This window comes from Bombyx mandarina, chromosome 24, assembly GCF_030267445.1.
Source record: "Bombyx mandarina strain Sakado chromosome 24, ASM3026744v2".
Lineage (NCBI taxonomy): Eukaryota > Metazoa > Arthropoda > Insecta > Lepidoptera > Bombycidae > Bombyx > Bombyx mandarina.
This window is the reverse complement of record NC_143230.1, coordinates 5500081-5517958: the sequence shown is the minus strand read 5'-3', so window position 1 is coordinate 5517958 and position 17878 is coordinate 5500081. Positions and strand designations below refer to the sequence as shown.

General features: G+C 38.0%; 1 protein-coding gene across 1 annotated transcript in view; it reads left to right on the top strand.

Annotated features, from left to right (window-relative positions):
- Positions 1-17878, top strand: part of GEFmeso (Guanine nucleotide exchange factor in mesoderm) — a 141107-nt gene that overhangs the window by 434 nt on the left and 122795 nt on the right. The gene's annotated exons all lie outside the window — the stretch shown is intronic.

Sequence of the window (17878 nt, the reverse complement as noted above, 5' to 3'; positions counted from 1 at the left end):
TCTTATCAGTTTTAATTACACCACTACTCAGTGACTTACCGGGGTAATTTTCTTTTTCTAGTTTGTGATGACCTTTTTATGAGCTATTATGCTCAGTATTAGGTAGTATGTAGTAGGAAATGTAAGTTAAAAATATAGGTAGGCACACTAAACATAAAGTTAGTATTAGTGTTTTATTAAGATATGCCTTTATCTAGGATTAAGTCAGTGTTTTAATATTCAATGTAACTAGTGCTGATTTTTGAACATATCGCATTGCATGAAAATAGACATACATAAATTCGTGGCTTTGATTAATTTTTAATAATAAATAATTAATTTTATTTATTAGGAATTTTAAACATAATATTTATTAACTTTAAAATTACGAAATACATCGTTGTACGGATAGCGTGAATTAATTGTCAAAAAAATAGACTTGACTACAACATTTTATAGGTGTGATTTGAAACTGAAATGAATACGGAGATTGTATCTTTCTCACTACCAATTAAAGTGAAATTTTGAAAAACCTTTGTCTGAGTAAAAATACAATAAACGGAATAGCAGAGTAAATTAAAAAATACCATTTTACTAATAATTTAATTATACCCATACTTACTATTTTACGCAAAATAGAAATCCAAGAGCCCAGTACCTTATAAGTTTTTTCTTGTAAATTTCCATCCGTAATAACTCATTAGTTGAGAGTACCTGTAACTATGATTATTTACTTTGAAATAAGTGTGTATGTACTCGAGATAATGTTCTTGTTATCTGTGGCATGCGTTTGTGATAAAAAAGTGAGCAACAATGGAACTGGTTTGTGGCATTAATGAAAAGCTTCCCTTAATCTTATTTATACAAAAAACACAATTTATATCTTTGGTTTTAATAGTGATACCAACGAAAAAAAAAAAACTATCAAGTATGATTCAGAACCAGAATGATTCTCGCTTTTCGCGATTCGTAAACATTATTAAAACACTAATTTATGTGTATTATCTATGATTAAAACTATTTTTACAACAGCAGACAAATGTTCATACATCAAGTTAATGAAAGACTTTAAAAAAATCATCATCAAAATTATAGTTTGATACGAACAGTGGAAGCCAAAACATTCATTAGGCATTTGAAAAATGATTTTACAAGCTCATGTATTGTTTACATTGAAGAAACTATAATAAGCAAACTTTTCTGTCCCAAATGCCACCTAAAGGTTTCAAATTTCGTGACCGACAAATGAATATACTTAATTTATATCATAATAACTTAAAAAAAAGTTATGCAAATGTGTAATGTGTGTAAATAAATAAAAAATAACGTATTCAGTCAGTTCAGCTAATTTAACTATATACTAAAAGAGATGTCGAAAATCGATTTAATTGGGTATTGTTAACCCTATTAAAGTTAGAAAAAAAGAGTGACCAAATTAATTCTTTGAGAACTTTGCCAACAAACTTTGAACCCCAAAAAAAAAGTTAATGCACCGTTGCATAAAATGCGTCTGTGTTGCCGGTTTCTAAAATATAGATGGCAGATACATAAACGTAATTTTCTTCGACACAAAATGATTTACTTTGGCCGCAAAGGGACCGATAAGTACTATAATAATTTACATCCTTTGCCTGAATAGGCTTGTCTCAGTAAAAATACAGACTCAATAAACAGAATAAATATATATATATATTTTAATAATAATTTAATTATACCCATACTTACTATTTTACGCAAAATACAAAATGGTTTACATTGACCGCAAAGGGACCGATACGTACCTACTATAATAATTTACATCGTCTGTGTTTTGGTTTATTCTTGCGAAATAATAGTTGTTGACTAAACATTTGTAGAGCAACGTTCGCATTGCGTGCTCGAGTTACAAGCCTTTGTACGGTAATGCTGTTTTATGTTCGTGTACATATATAAAAATATACTAACGATAAAAAAATGTTTAAAAACTTTGCTATTAATACAATATGTTTGAAGGAGAGTTTTTTTTTTTTTGCTAGTACAGGAGGTGGTTACCGAAAACCACAGATATCAACAACGTAAATGCCATCACTCACCTTGAGACGTTAGTTCTATGAGTACTATATCGAATACAATAGTACTAGTAATAGTAGATAGATAGAGCATATATATGATAGAGATACAACGGCTACATCCTTCAAATCAGACGGCATTATTGTCATATAGAAATAGGCAGAATGGTCATACGCATCCGTGCGGGCACACAAGATGCTTTAACATCAGTATTAAAGGTACATTCGCGTCGTATCATTTTTTTCTTTTTTTTTCTTTCCTAAACTGATGGCCTAGAGAGACCATATCAGCGTAATCTTAACTAGTAGGTGAGCTCACGGGTCTCAAACCTGACGATATTGCTAACCCGAACCCTAGCAAGAGCCGTGCTTCGCAGAGTCTACCAGCGGATCGGAAACGCGACCCACTGCTAAAATCCGGCGAAAAACTCAGTGAGCGGTGTCTGTGGATTAATTAATTTACTCGCCGAGCCTTTCTTTGCAAGCGACGCGGCGACGGGTTCGGCGAGGACGATGAGCGGTGCTTGGGGTACCTAAAAGCACCGGTAATGGATCGGGAGGATCCGAAATGACGTGTTTTGGGCGATGTCGACTGTTTACCATTTGGTTCGCAGGATCGGCTATGTAGTTTCTGGTGGCCACGATGAGAGGATTCTCGTGTAGTGCCGCTTTATCGAAGTGGGTATCTTTTGAACAGCATAATAATTAGACAGAATTGAAGATGACGCAATAGCATCAAAAGTCTTCGTTTGCTTCTATTTTTCGAACTCAATCTCACCCGACCAGTTGAGTGCGCGACTCTTGCGCCGACCACAGGTGACTGGGAGAAGGGTAGGAGAATGAAGTACTTACGCTCAAAGAAAATGGTTAGGCAAAGCAGAGGGTACGTTCCGTTTGCTTAATGCGAGTTTTTTAACGTTCTCGATAGCGTAAAAGTTAACTCAAATCTGTATGGAGTTGGAACGTTTGCTTTCGCTTGCCGCTAGGGGCGCTGTTCCAACTGCATACAAATTTGAGTTAACTTTTACGCTATCGAGAACGTTAAAAAACTCGCACTAAGCACACAAGTGTATGACGCATTTCACGTATTTGGCTTTAAGGTGCAATTTGACTTCGAACTAAAAGAGTCTTTTGGCGTAATCGAAGTCGTCGTGGCCTAAAGGATAAGACGCCTAGTATACTCCAATCGAGTCATACGAATGTAGCGGTGTTCGAATCCCGCAGTCAGGTGTAAATTTTTCTAGTGAAATACACACTCAACCTATGTTCCCAAATAATTTCCACGATGAAAGACTAAGTAACGTCGTGTTATAAAAATCAAACCTTCAAAAATTGTAATTGGCGTTATTATTAAAGAATTAAGACTTAGACTTCAAACCTCAGTGAGTGACAGTATTAATGTTGCGATGCCAATTAATATCAGGAGAGCGGTAATAAAAAATATGTAATGTTTTTTTTTTATGATTGAGGGATTACTGATCCGGAGACCTTTGCAGTTTGCCAAGGACAGGATATTTTATGTAGTGTGCGAGTTAGTTCCGGAGTGCGACTATAGTTTCTTCTTTGATCAATAAATAGGCAAAGAGTGCAAACAAACGCTTCTCTTACCGCACTGAAAGTGATTAAATATTAAGTGATAAAATACTTTTATTTATTTTTATTCAAATAGATTCGATGAAGTATTATAAAATGCATCTATAGTCAACGAATATATATATTTGTAAGCTTGAAGGTAGATATTATGTTGTTGAACACCGAGTAAAACGAAGTCACCTTTGGTTTCTGATTTAATCAACAATATGTTAACTTGACAATTCACTTTAACACTTGTCCAACTTTAACCAGTACGTACAACAGTCACTGAATCACACAACGTAACAACGATATAGTAAGTGCACCAGGCAAACGCAGTCGAACGAATGTTCATTTCATTTTTTTTTTTTTTTTTAATCCTACCTAAGCTGAGAGCCTTGAGAGGCTATGTCAGCGTAACCCTAACTTTTGTAGGTGAGCTCACGGGGCTCAAACCTGATGACGTTGCTAACACGAACCCTAGCAAGAGCCGTGCTTCGCAGAATCTACCACCGGATCGGAAACGCGACCCACTGAGAAGATCCGGCGAGAAACTCAGTGGGCTGTGTCTGGGAGTTAATTTACTCGTCGAGCCCTTCGTCGCAAGCGACGGGTTCGACGAGAACGGTGACCGGTGCTTGAAGTACCTAGAAGCACCGTTAGTGGATCGGGAGGATCCGAGATGACGTGTTTTGGGCGACGTCGACTGCTTTCCATTCTGTCCGCAGGATCGGGAATGTAGTTACCGGCGGCCACGATGAGAGGGTTCTCGTGTCGTGCCGCTTTATCGAAATGGCGCATTGACGCCGACTGCATATACTTACTGGTGGACTCTAAGTCCAGGTCGTCATGGAGGTCGACGTTCCTGACGAACCACGGGGCTCCGACGGCTATCCTGCAAAAACGGGATTGAATGACTTGGAATGATTTTAAGTGTATGCGGGCCGCGTGAGCGAACACTACACTTGCATAGGTCATGACGGGGCGTATGCAAGTTTTGTAGAGTGTCACCTTATTTCTAAGGGACATTTTACTTCGCCTACATATCATCGGGTAGAGACGTCCTAGAATGAAGGCGGCACGATCGCGTACCGTCTTGATGTGGGGGCGGAATGTCATCCTACTGTCGAGGGTGACGCCTAAATATTTGACCTTCGGGGCCCACGGTATGGGCTGGTCGAACATCGTGATCGGGCGAACGGCGGGGGCGGGGGTATGGACGCGCCTAGTCGGGAGGGGGATGCTCAGCGTGGTGTTCGGAGGGTGACCCCTTTTGAAGAGCACCGCTGTGCTTTTCGTGGGGTTAATATCGAAGCGCCACTTCCGGAACCACTGTCCCATGGTGGTAGCTGCGGTCTGAAGTCGTCGATGAAGCAACGCCTTCTTCCTACACGAGTAGTAGATGGCGGTGTCATCGGCGAAGAGCGCCAGATGGGTCTCCGGAGACCGGGGTATATCGTTGATATACAAACTGAATAGTAACGGGGAGAGGGCGGAGCCTTGCGGGACTCCGGCTGTGACGTGTTCATTTCAAGGCACGTTCCGCCTTTTTATACTAGTCGGCGCAGCTGGCTTATGAGTCACTTCTGTTGCAGCTGTTGTTTACGAGTGGAACGACACGGTCGGCGCACCTGGCTTGTGTGAGTCACTCCTATTGCACGTGCTATATAACATAAATATCGTTAACGCCGTCACGGCCATACTGACGTGCGCTCGTCCTCGTGCGCGCATTCTTATGGTATGTCTGTGAACAACAAACGTGTTCGTTCATCCTGACATTAACGGATGCAACTTAAAACGTGGTCTATGATATTAACAATCTAGTACGGTTCGGTTCGCATAATTCTTCAGAAAATCCTATACTGGCTATAAATACTGACTGCTTATATACCTGGGTCAGTTCATTTAAAACTCTTCAGGTATGTAAGTATGTCCCTTTTAACTTTATCTCTTCAGTTTTTCGAATTGGACCGAATAATGCTAGACCGGATCGCAATCCCTGTAGCTAATTGTTGTGGCTAGTCCGGATGAAAATCCCTATAGCCAAGCCATTGGACCGGACAGACCCTTCAATGACTTCACAATTTTTTTTTTCTTATTTTTTTTTTTTTTTTTTTTTTTTTTTTTTCTTTGCTAGTCCGGATCAACATCCCTTTAGCCAAGTCGTTGGACCGGATACACCCTTCAACGACCTAAATTTTTTTTTTCTCTTTTTTTTTTTTTTTGCTAGTCCGGATTAACATCCCTTTAGCCAAGTCATTGGACCGGATACACCCTTCAATGACTTACAATTCTTTTTTTTCTTTTTTGTAATTTATTTTTTTTTTTTTTTTTTTTTTTTTTTTTTTTTTTTTTTTTCATTTTTTTCTCTCTTTTTTTTCACTCTGCGTGTACGGTAGCATTTGTTGAAACATTTCTTAGACTAGAACATTTATACGGACTTTCTTCAGAAATAGTGCGAGACCGACCATCGTTTTCTACATTTCCAACACCTGCACCCGAGGTGCCTGACCTAACAGACATTGTATCACCACCCACAGACATAGTATCGCTATTTGCGGATAAAAATGTCGCTTCTATTGTCAGTGATAGAGTCGTCATCATTAAGATCAGTTTCATGAACAAGATTAATTAACCCATCTGTGTACGCCGTCACGTCATCGTCACTATAATTTTCAGAAATTTCTAGTAGGCCTGACGGGCCTCGAGGTATTTCACGTAAGTTTTCATGGGGAAATTTGTACACTCTATTAGAACTATTTACATGTCTCAATTTATACCTATCGTTTTCCAAAACTGTAGTAATGTTGAAGGGACCTTTACATTTTCGGTCAACTTACGAAAACAAAATCCCCAGCGGAAAAGAGGTTGACTTTAGCTTTGCCTCGACTAAACCAAGCTTCTGTTTGTGCCCTTTTTTTTATGTTTTCGCCAGTCTTCGACCGTGCTAAATCAAGATCTAATCTAGAGGGATTATCACTCTGTTGAAACTTTAAGATATTTCAAGTGAACTACCCTGAACGGCAAACGTCTATTCTATTGGAGTAAACCCTGTTACTCGACAACGGGCACTATTAAGGGCGAGTTGAATATCCCCTAAGTGCTCTTACCATCATGATTGGTCTAAGTTACTTTCAGATCAAAGAGTGACTTGTTCATGAAACCGCTTACCATTGAATAAATTACTATGACTTTGTTTTATAAGACTACATTCTGACCCTGAATGGAACATAAAGGGGAAGCCAAAACCACTTATCTGTAACACACTGAAGCTCTGGAACACACGTTGACGTCTCTGGTTGCACATGCCACAGCACCTGGAGCAGTGTCGTTTTTCTTCTTGTAGCGCATGGAACACCCAGAAGCTACATGACTCGCATCACCGCACACGTAACAGCTGACTTGCAGGCGAGAGCCGGGCGCCCACGGATAAGGAGGTTGTTCAGGTTTTGCTGGAATATCGAAAAAAGTTTGAGAGCAGTATCTGTCGCAACACCCTTCGGCACGATGCCCAGGTTTTCCGCAGAAATGGCAGCTTCCACGGAAAAAAACTTCGAGAGCGTTTTGGTTCTTTATCAGGATCTTGGTTTTTTCTTTTGAGGGTAAAGCCACGTAATGTGTGAAATAGGCGATTTTTTGTGGTAATAACGACAGAGTTCAATTCCCGATGGATTCTTTCATCACACTGCGACAGTATTGATATAACAAATCCGGTGGCTATTTGTTCTGGCACATTAGCGTCGGGAATCTTCTTTATAAGTTGCCATAGCCGGATACCGGCTTCAGCTGGTCCCTTTTTGCTTTCCATTTCAAATTTAATAACCAGGTCGAAGTGGTCTTGCATCATTAGATAATTTTGTCAGCATCTCTTTTATAGTAGGCCAGGATATCTTACCAGGCTGTATTTTTGCGAGGCAAGTAGCAGCTCGAGCCTTAAGCGAATGTGTGAGAGTCAAAATTAAATCGACACCATCCAATACTTCAACTACTTTAAACGGCCCTTTAAACTTCGTATCTAATTTCGTTTGATTATGCTCTTCGTATTAATGTGTGGACGAGCTCACAGCCCACCTTGTGTTAAGTGGTTACCATAGACATCCACAGCGTAAACGCACCACACACCTTGAGATAGAAGTTCTAAGGTCTCAGTATAGTTACAACCGCTGCCCCACCCTTCAAACCGAAATACACCACTGCTTCACGGCAGAAATAGGCAGGGTGATGGTACCCGTGCGGTCGATGGCACTATACGGAGCACCCGTCTGGTGCCACGTCCTTACCCACGAGAACGTCGCCGCGCTGCGACGCCGGCAGCGCGCGATCGCAGTCAGAGTTATTCAATGATACCTCACAGTCTCCTACGAGGCGGCGCGCCCTAGCGCAAGTGCAGCCGGAGCGCGGGGGCTCCAATATCGGCAGTCCGTGCTGGAGGCGTGGTCTCGTCGTTTGGCGGACCCGTCGGCCGGCCTCCGTACCGTCGAGGCGATCTGCCCGGTTCTCGCGGACTGGGTGGGCCGCGACCGCGGAAGTCTCACCTCCGGCTACACGATGTTACTCCCACACTGAGGAAGCCAACCGCGAACACATGTCAAGCACGCACAAGCACGCACTTCACCGGAAAAACCTGCATCCGCCAGCGGAACCCGAACACCGCCGCATCGCCAGACACGAACGCACCGGACGTCTTATCTTACAGGTCACGACGACTTCAGATGTGTCAATTTTTCTTCCCCACGGAAACTTGCTTGCTTTCTTGTTTGCTTGCTTGCTGGAGCCCGAAGTCATCGAACGTGTAGTGTTATTGGTATTGAATCGAGTAGATTCTAAAATTTCAGCGACAATTCACAGTCTCATGTCCTGGTTTACTGTACTAGTGCCATGTAACTCTAGCAGTAGTCATTGGCTTAAAAACGATTCGTGTCGGAACTACCCACTCGTCATGACAGATCCATTATTGCGATCGAAGTTTCACTTGAGATTTGCACTTGCCTTAATTTCTTGCAATAGCTTGTTACGTGTTGTATTTCCGTTAGTAAATGCCATGTGATGAAGTCGACAGTCAAACTGGGCAACATGAGCCAGAACGTAAGATGTGACGATTTCTTCGTGGCTCAGATCTTCCATCGAGGTAACAGAGACGTTATTACACGACTTACGTATGCTGCATTCACGCTCTTGTGGCGTATCACTACTAGTATTCTGATCTGCATCATGTTTTTTTGCTGTACTTCGAACATGTTCAAACACGTCACGCCAGTGAGAGTAGAGTCCTGATCTCACTTCTGATGTAAGCTGTTGTTTACGAGTGGAACGACACGGCCGGCGCACCTGGCTTGTGTGAGTCACTCCTATTGTACGTGCTATATAACATAAATATCGTTAACGCCGTCATATTTACTAGCTGACCCGGCAGACTTCGTAGTGCCTCAATCGATAAATAAAAGACCTAAACTTTTGTATAAAATAAGTTTAAAACAAACAAAAGGAATCCGTCTGACGGGGGACACATCAAAGGAAAAACAAAATTGTTATTTTTATTTAATTCCGACTATTTTCATATTTATCTACCTTTTAAACCTTCTCTGGACTTCCACAAATAATTCAAGACCAAAATTAGCCTAATCGGTCCAGTCGTTCTCGAGTTTTAGCGAGACTAACGTACAGCAATTAATTTTTATATATATAGATTATTATCTGATATTTAGATCTTTTTTTATTAGTTCCTAGATGTAGACATCACCTGATCTATTGCGCGTTGTGGCCGGGATTTTGTGACCGGAGGAACGCGATATCGGCAACGCAAGACGTGTCCTCCGATTTCACAGACACGAGACTGTAATGTCGACTGAATCACATCGTCTTTTAATCCTTTTTGTATTTCAACTTTATATTCTTCTCTCAAACGAAAATCGAATCGAAAAAATGACATAAACTATGACTATTTTATGAATTTATTAACTTATAGTCAGTTACCTAGTTAAAATACGATTTAAAAATTTGATAATGATCATTAAAATAATTATTCGAGTAGCCTTGTGGATGTTTATCAACTTACTTAAATGTAATAAAAAAAATTAAATTGTTAGCGTGTGGTTAAATTATCATTATGACTGCCCCAATCTGATCGTCGTCGATTTAGTAGATAAATAAATATCTATCGTTGACTTTCGTGAGAGTCATCTTAAAATTTAGACCTAATTTAAATATTTTACTAGCAGATGACTATTTTTTGATAAATTGTGTTTTTTAGAAATTATATTTAAATACGAATTACACATTGATAAAATGATGAAATATCAATAATATTTTTCGATCTTACCAACAGAATAAAAAAAAAAATGAACTGGTTATTTAAAGAAAAAAATCAAAATTATCGATAAAGTTGATTGAACACGAATAAAACAACATTTTCTGAAAATAAATCGTAGCTAGATCGATTTATCGTGAAGTGACGTGTGTTCACTGAGAATTTCACACTGAAGTAGGTATAGGTCTATGGAATTTCATTTTAGGATGCTGACTTTGACAAACTCAAAATTTTTGACATTCTCAAAAAAAATATGGCGCCAATTTCGATTGATGTCGGTCGTCTGATCGCAGCGCCATTGCTTCGGAAGCCTATATCGTCTGATCGCAGCGCCATTGCTTCGGAAGCCTATATCGTCTTCTCGCATTAAAACTGTATAATCTCAAAACTTAGGTACTAATTTTTACAGGAGAGTATTTTAAAAGTTTAACATGTGATATTTTTAATATTAATCATCTTTGCCTATTTTTTATTTTTTCCTATAGTTTATAGTTAAATTATCTGTCTTTTAAAGTAAGATAAAATTATGTATTAATTTTGTTAATAGTAGTCATAATATAGGTAAACTAAATTAAAACTAAACAACGCTCTTTTGACAGTCTTTATGAGAAAAATACTGGTGATACCAAATGATTCCGCAAATTAACTCAGTTTCAAATATTTTTGGAAATTGTACACTTTTAATGCGAAAAGACGATATATAGGTACTATGTACCCGTCCGCTTCGCTGGGTATTTAAAATTAACATTATTATTTCTCACCCGCACATTGATTCTCATCATTAAGGCCCCCGCAACTGGTGTAGGGAGTCTAACACTCATATAAATATTAGCCTATACATTAAGTACATGTATTTTCTACATGGATACCAAGTTTCAAGTCAATCGGATGCATGGTTCAGTAGTTATAACGGAACATCCGTAAAAACCACAGTAGATTTATATATTAAGTATAGATGTAACACGTCATTCAATTGAATTCTGTTAACGTTCAATGTCTAATCTGATATTTCGCAACAAAGAGCCTCATTTAAACGTCAATGATCTTATCCAGTTTATTATCTATTCCCTACTTAAATCACGTCACTTAAATCAGTCTAACAGATTCAAGAAAAAACAATTTTTTTCAATTAATTGTCTTTTTTTTTAATATTAATCTTTAGATAGTTTATAACAAAGTTGCAATCTGTTTCAGTTTGCTTCTCCATTGACTTATAAATCACACAATCGATTTTGATACTGTTTTCACGAATTGAAATAACAATAAACGAGGAAGGTTTGTGTATATAATTTGTAAATTTATTGAATAAAATATCTGGACTATGTTAAGTATAATAAATTAATTCGTTTGCCTATATCGTTAATTCTTTTTTTTTTCCCTACCTATGTTGATAGCCTTGAGAGGCTATTTCAGCGTAACCTTAACTAGTAAGTGAACTCACGGGGCACAAACATGACGACGTTGCTATCACGAACCCTAGCCAGAGCCGTGTTTCGCAGAATCTACCACCGGATCGGAAACGCGACCCACTGAGAAAATCCGGCGGGAAACTCAGTGGGCTGTGTCTGTGGGTTAATTTACTCGTCGAGCCTTTCGTCGCAAGCGACGGGTACGACGACAGCGATGACCGATGCTTGAAGTACCTAGAAGCACCGTTAGTGGATCGGGAGGATCCGAAATGACGTGTTTGGGGCGACGTCGACTGCTTTACGTTCTGTCCGCAGGATCGGGAATGGCGTTAACGTTAACTCTAGTAGGTAACAACTTGCCAGTATACGAGTAAGATCGGGTAGTCCGGATCTCGGATCCGGAAATATTTGGACATAGATTAGTTTCGGATATATTGAATGACACAAACGGATTTAACCTAAAACCCTAAAACGTGTCTTTTATCAAAAACAAAAGCGATCCTTTCTTTGAATGCAAGACAAAAAAACACGAATAACGTAACTAATAGTACTGTGTATCATTTTACAAAAGAGTTGAGTTTAAAGAGCGTGAAATATCAAATTTCAAAATGGTGGTTATTCGTTTTGGGCGCGGATACGTTCAGAAGTTAAACATATTCAAATATAATTTAGTAAATAGTAAATTAATTTAGGAGTATGTAGTAAATTGAGTAAATTTTATTTTAAATAAAGCAAGTCCAGAATAAATAAAGATAAGAAAATAAAAGAAACAAAAAGAGATTAACTTGCAAAACGTCAAGCTTCCATTTTTAATTTCTCATCACGACTCTCCCATGACGTTGTGTGTGACATCTTGAGTAATTTTGTTTTAGGTTTTATTTTTTACAGATGTCGTTCAGTCGTGTATTATAAAAAAAACAAAAACTTTATGTATTTTATAATATATAATCGATTGAGAAACGTTAGGAATGATTCAGGTTTATATTTTATTGTGGTCAGCCATAACCAGGTAGTTAAGGTTTCTTATTTACGTATCATCTCAGAAAACATTGAGTTTCTTAATAGAACAATACCTACTTACACCTTGTTTAAGTATTTATTAAGAAAATTAACGAATACCATAGAGTAAAAATAGAATTAATGTATAAAAAAAATATAATTAAGCTTATCAATTGCTTTGATCATAGATGTTAATATGTGGAATGTGATATTTACATATAAATTGCTTTCAATTTTTTTATGCGTAAAATAGTAATATCATTATATTGTCGATGTATATATCGCTTTTAGCGATAAGATAGCCTATGCACTTTTTATGATAACGTTTTCCATTTTTCTTTAATTTTATTTCCACATAAACATGTATGCTACTCTAATCCTAATTAAAGTTAGTGCAAATACTTTGATAATTTAGGCCATCATCCACTGACGAATACGATTTCCCTTTGAGGATTGAAAGGGTTCATGATCAGTTTAACACATCAGCATTAACCGACTGAAGAAACCTAGGCTATCTCTAGAGGATCTGCTTGTCCCGAAAACGTAAATATGATAGCTCTTTAAACAGTAAGTTATATACGTAAGCTATACAAATATGGATAAAAAACACACGTCCGCACGTGTAGATACCACCACCCCGTCTATTTCTGCCGTGAAGCAGTAATGCGTTTCGGTTTGAAGGGTGGGGCAGCCGTTGTGACTACTGAGACCTTAGAACATATCTGAAGGTGGGTGGCGCATTTACGTTGTGGATGTCTATGGGCTCCCGTAACCACTTAACACCAGGTGGGCTGTGAGCTCGTCCACGAATCTACGCAAAAAAAATAAATAAAAGAAAATAATAAGCTATACAAATATAGATAAAAAACACAATTGAAATTTATTGAAAGAGCCATTTTGTTTAACATATTTTATATTTTTATAGGTTGTTTCAAAAATGTTAACGCTTCTCTTACAAAGCTAGATAATAAGTAATATTACGTGCCTGAACTAATCATTTCGTCGTGGAGTGGTCTGTAGACCACTGGTCTAGACCAATCAATAGATTCTAATGCGCCATCTGCCATAGTCACTGATTATGAATGCGATTGCGTGCAGTACTCTTAACTCGCTGTGAGATGTTGCGTCATTACGGATCCTCCCGATCCATTAACGGTGCTTTTAGGTACCTCAAGGACCGGTCACCAACCATCCTCGCCGAACCCGTCCAACTTCACCAGGACAGGTGGGCGAGCAAAGGCTCAGCCAGGAGGGATGGGATTTGCTAACAACTGCCCGAGCACCTCCGAAGGAGACCTAGCAACTCAAGAGCAATTGCTTCGCGAATGAATCTACTACCGGATCGGAATCGCAACCCACTGAGAAGATCCGGCGAGAAACTCAGCAGGCTGATGCATGGGTTAGGTTGCACGTCGACCTGTTTGTCGAGTTCGACGAGTACGGTTACCGGGGTCCCTAAGCCTGCTAAGAGCAAGCCTGCTCCTAGTGTTAGAGCTGAAGGTATCTAATGCAAGAGTTATTGGATCTGATGGATCCGTAAGGACGTGGATCCGCCGCGTCGGAGTCTACAGGGTACATACATAAAATATACTGACTACGCACTTACTTTTACGGTTTAATCTCGCGTTTTTAATGTCACTATATTATTTCCGACGTTTAGAATACTCCAGCTTTCTTCTTTTTTTTCTTATTTCTTAGATGGGTGGACGAGTTCACAGCCCACCTGGTGTTAAGCGGTTACTAGAGCCGATAGACATCTACAACGTAAATGCCGCCACCTATCTTGAGATATGGGTTCTAAGGTCTCACTCAGTATAGTTACGGCGGCTGCCCCGCTCTTCAAACCGAAACGCATTACTGCTTTACGCCAAAAGTAGGGGGGGTGATGGTACCTACTCATGCGGCCTCACAAAAGGTCCTACCACCAGTAATTCCGCAAATTATAATTTTGCGGGTTAGATTTTTATTACACGATGTTATTCCTTCGCCGTGGAAGTTCAATCGTGAACATTTGTTGAGTACGTATTTCGTCAGACAAATTGGTACCCGCCTGCGGGATTCGAACTCCGTTGCATCGCTAGATATGAATGCAGGCGCGCTCCCGCCAAAAAGTCCAGTTTCATCACTCGAAGTGTATGTACATGTATAGATTCAAAATCAGCTTGCAAAGTAAGACAACGTCGCCTACGGACTAACTAGAATCTGTAGGTACCGCTTACGTCACAAACATCTGATTTCTGATTTAATTACGATAACAGTCGAACGTGTTGCAAGCGTTGGTGTTCGATCGTGACCATAGACGATGTCACGGAGATGACGTCACTTGTGTGTAGTAGTTGAATTCTGTGCCAGCTAATTTAAAATTCTTAGCTTTTTTATTTTTTTGTATGTACCGGGATACACTTTTTGAACGCGATATTTATTTTTATTAATTAGATAATTTATTTTCGCTGGACTGCGTTAAGCACTTAGAACCACACATCACGTAATCTCGTCAGCCATTTACATAATATATAAAAAATGTAATGCTAAGATATATTTTTTTAAAACCACAGTAAGTTCTATATAGTTCCGAATTTAGATCCGAGGTATTCTTATATCTGTAGTACCTATTTTTCAAAAGAACCCAATTTATAATCACACCACAGATTATCGCCACAGATTATCGTTGATCTGAAATTGAAACATATTGAATGAATTTAAGTAAACATAATATCTGTATTGACGAAGTTTGTATAACTGAAGTTTGTATAACTCGAGAGAACGTCTGGTATTTGACGAGAATAGCCGCGGAGTGTGCAATTATCATGATTGAAGGGATCCATAACTGGTTTCGCAAATCAATATATCTATGTATTTATATATAATTATGTTTGTATACTAGTTGTTACGCGCGGCTTCGCTCACGTGGTCATCGAAAAGTTTGTTCAGTGTAGTTTCCCGTGGGAATGAGAAACTATTTCATGTCATTTATGTCCAAACTATTTCCTTAGCGAATTTCGTCTAAATCGGTTCAGTGGCTTAGGCGTAACAGACAAACAGATAATTTTTTTTTAAAGCTTCCGATTTAATGAAACAATTATGTTTTGTTTCAAATTAATCTCTGTCTAGCTGTGAAAATTACATGAAAACCTAGTAGCATCGATTATACGCGAAGAATCAAGCAGACTACACAGAAATCATTCATCGATTATTCGAAAATCTATTCCTTTTATGTTTTATGAATAAGGCTTTTAAAAACGATACTTGTAAGATAAAACCGTAATCATTAAGTATTAAAAGCCATAAGTTAAGAAGTAACAAAGGGGAATCTTCTATAAAAAAAAAAAAAACACTCAATAGATGACGATTGACGTAGGTTTTGTGATGTTATTCTTTATAAAGGTCGTCTTTTTGATGCACAAGCCCATTTAAGGTGCATCTAATTGTCGCATCGTTTAAAAAAGGTTTTATAGACACTTTAGTAATTATATTAAAACTCCGACAAAGGCTTCACCATTGTTTTCGTATTGAGTTCACTTAGTGGATATAATGCAATGCATTTGGATGTGAGTGGATTGTTCCAGAAATTGGCACCTGAATTGTGGCCGTCTTTAAGTAAAATTTTCATCTCTTTAAATAAAAATGAATTGCTGTTCGTTAGTCTCGCTAAAACTCGAGAACGGCTGGACCGATTTGGCTAATTTTGATTTTGAATTATTCGTGGAAGTCCAGGGAAGGTTTAAAAGGTGAGAAAATATAAAAAAATCTCGGAATTATATAAAAACAAACAATTTTGTTTTTCCTTTGATGTGTCCCCTTGATGTGTCTTTTATTTGTCGATTGAGGCACTACGAAGTCTGCCGGGTCAGCTAGTTTAACAATAAATTATTTTCCGTATGAATACTGAATCACGAGTGGAATGAATAATATATCTGACTTTAGGATTAAATTCAATGATACGAATAGAATGAAGAGCATGTTGTTCTAATAAAATTTACTGAGATATTAATGGATTTTTTAGAAGAACTCATGAAGCCACGTCTCTAGCCTTATTGTTTAATTTTCCCACGCTTGCGCACCTTCACAGATACTACACCTTCACAGTTAATAAGAGCCATCATTATTACGGAAATGAACCGGATGAATATTTTAAAGTAACAAAACTGATAAAATCACACAATTTCTTCTATTCGTGTTCCCGCAATAAGTCCCATTAGCATTAAACACTCTTAGTAGGTATGTACGTAATATTGCAACAAAAAAATGTTTTGTATTAGGACTTTATATCAGTCGGGAGCATGTGTTTTACGGTGTGATGATTTATACAGTTCTGGTAACTTTTTTATACGCTGATAAAAACTATGAACATTTTAGCGGTAATTGAGAAGAAATTACAAAGAAACTCGTAATGTTTGTAACTCTAATAATAAAAGAGCCAACAATGGTATTATCGCCAGATCGTGTTTGAAATATTAAATTACGCCTTAATTGTAAGCCAATTCAATGATCTCAATTTTAAATTTGAGTTTAGTTTTTTATGACTAGTAAAAGCGCGGGAGATCGTAAACTATTTTATCAGATTAGCTTGGCGACTTGGGAAATCTAGACGTAATCTGTAACATATTTAAAAAAAAAACTACGATAAGATAAGAAAGATGCACAATAGATATTAAAATCGTTCGCGCAATGAAGTTTCAAATATTTGCAACCAATCAACATTCTTTTACCCGAATTCTATGATAATCTGACTTCATAAAATGCCAAATATATAGTACATGAATATATTCAGCTTAATTTACCGTTGGCTTTGAATTTTGTCGTATAAAATGGAACAGAAATTGCATTTTGAAACACGAAGTAGGTACATACATTTATCAGAAATGGAACCAATTTTAAAATATTATATGCTTAGTCTATATAATCATTCGTGATGTTTCGGAAAGTCGATTCATTTACATATTCACAACCTCACGTGGATCACTAGGCTCAAATAGGTACAAGGACATTTGAAAGTATATAGGTCTTGTGTCGGCTGAGTTCTAAGCTGCAGTAAATCGGGTTTTTATTTGGCGGCGTAAGTATTAACGTAGGTACTGTAACATTTAAGGTTTTTAAAGAATGAAAGATTTTGATTGTAAATATAGTATCGTGGTCCCCGCTAAATTGTAGACTTGAATATGTTTGTTCTTTAGACATATTTTTATTTCGATATTTTGATTGTACGTGTAGGCGAGTATACGGCCTACTGGATGGTGAGTGGTTACCGTCGATCATGGATGCAATGCTACGAGTAAAGCCAAGCCGCTGCCTACAGTTTCTCAACCAAATTTCAGTTTAAAAAAATAAAATTTAAATAAAATTTTTGCTCACAGCAGATATTAGTTTGACAACTGTGATTTTCGGCAAAGGATTCTTAACTCGCGCATCCACGACACAATCCGAAATTCTATGGTCCGTAATGTCGGAGCTTATTTATTTAATTTAAAATCTCGAACGCCGTTTGTTTTATGATATTGATCCTGCTAAAGAATCAAACGCCTCGAAAATAAATGTTTTTGTTATTCTTAATCTAAACAACAATG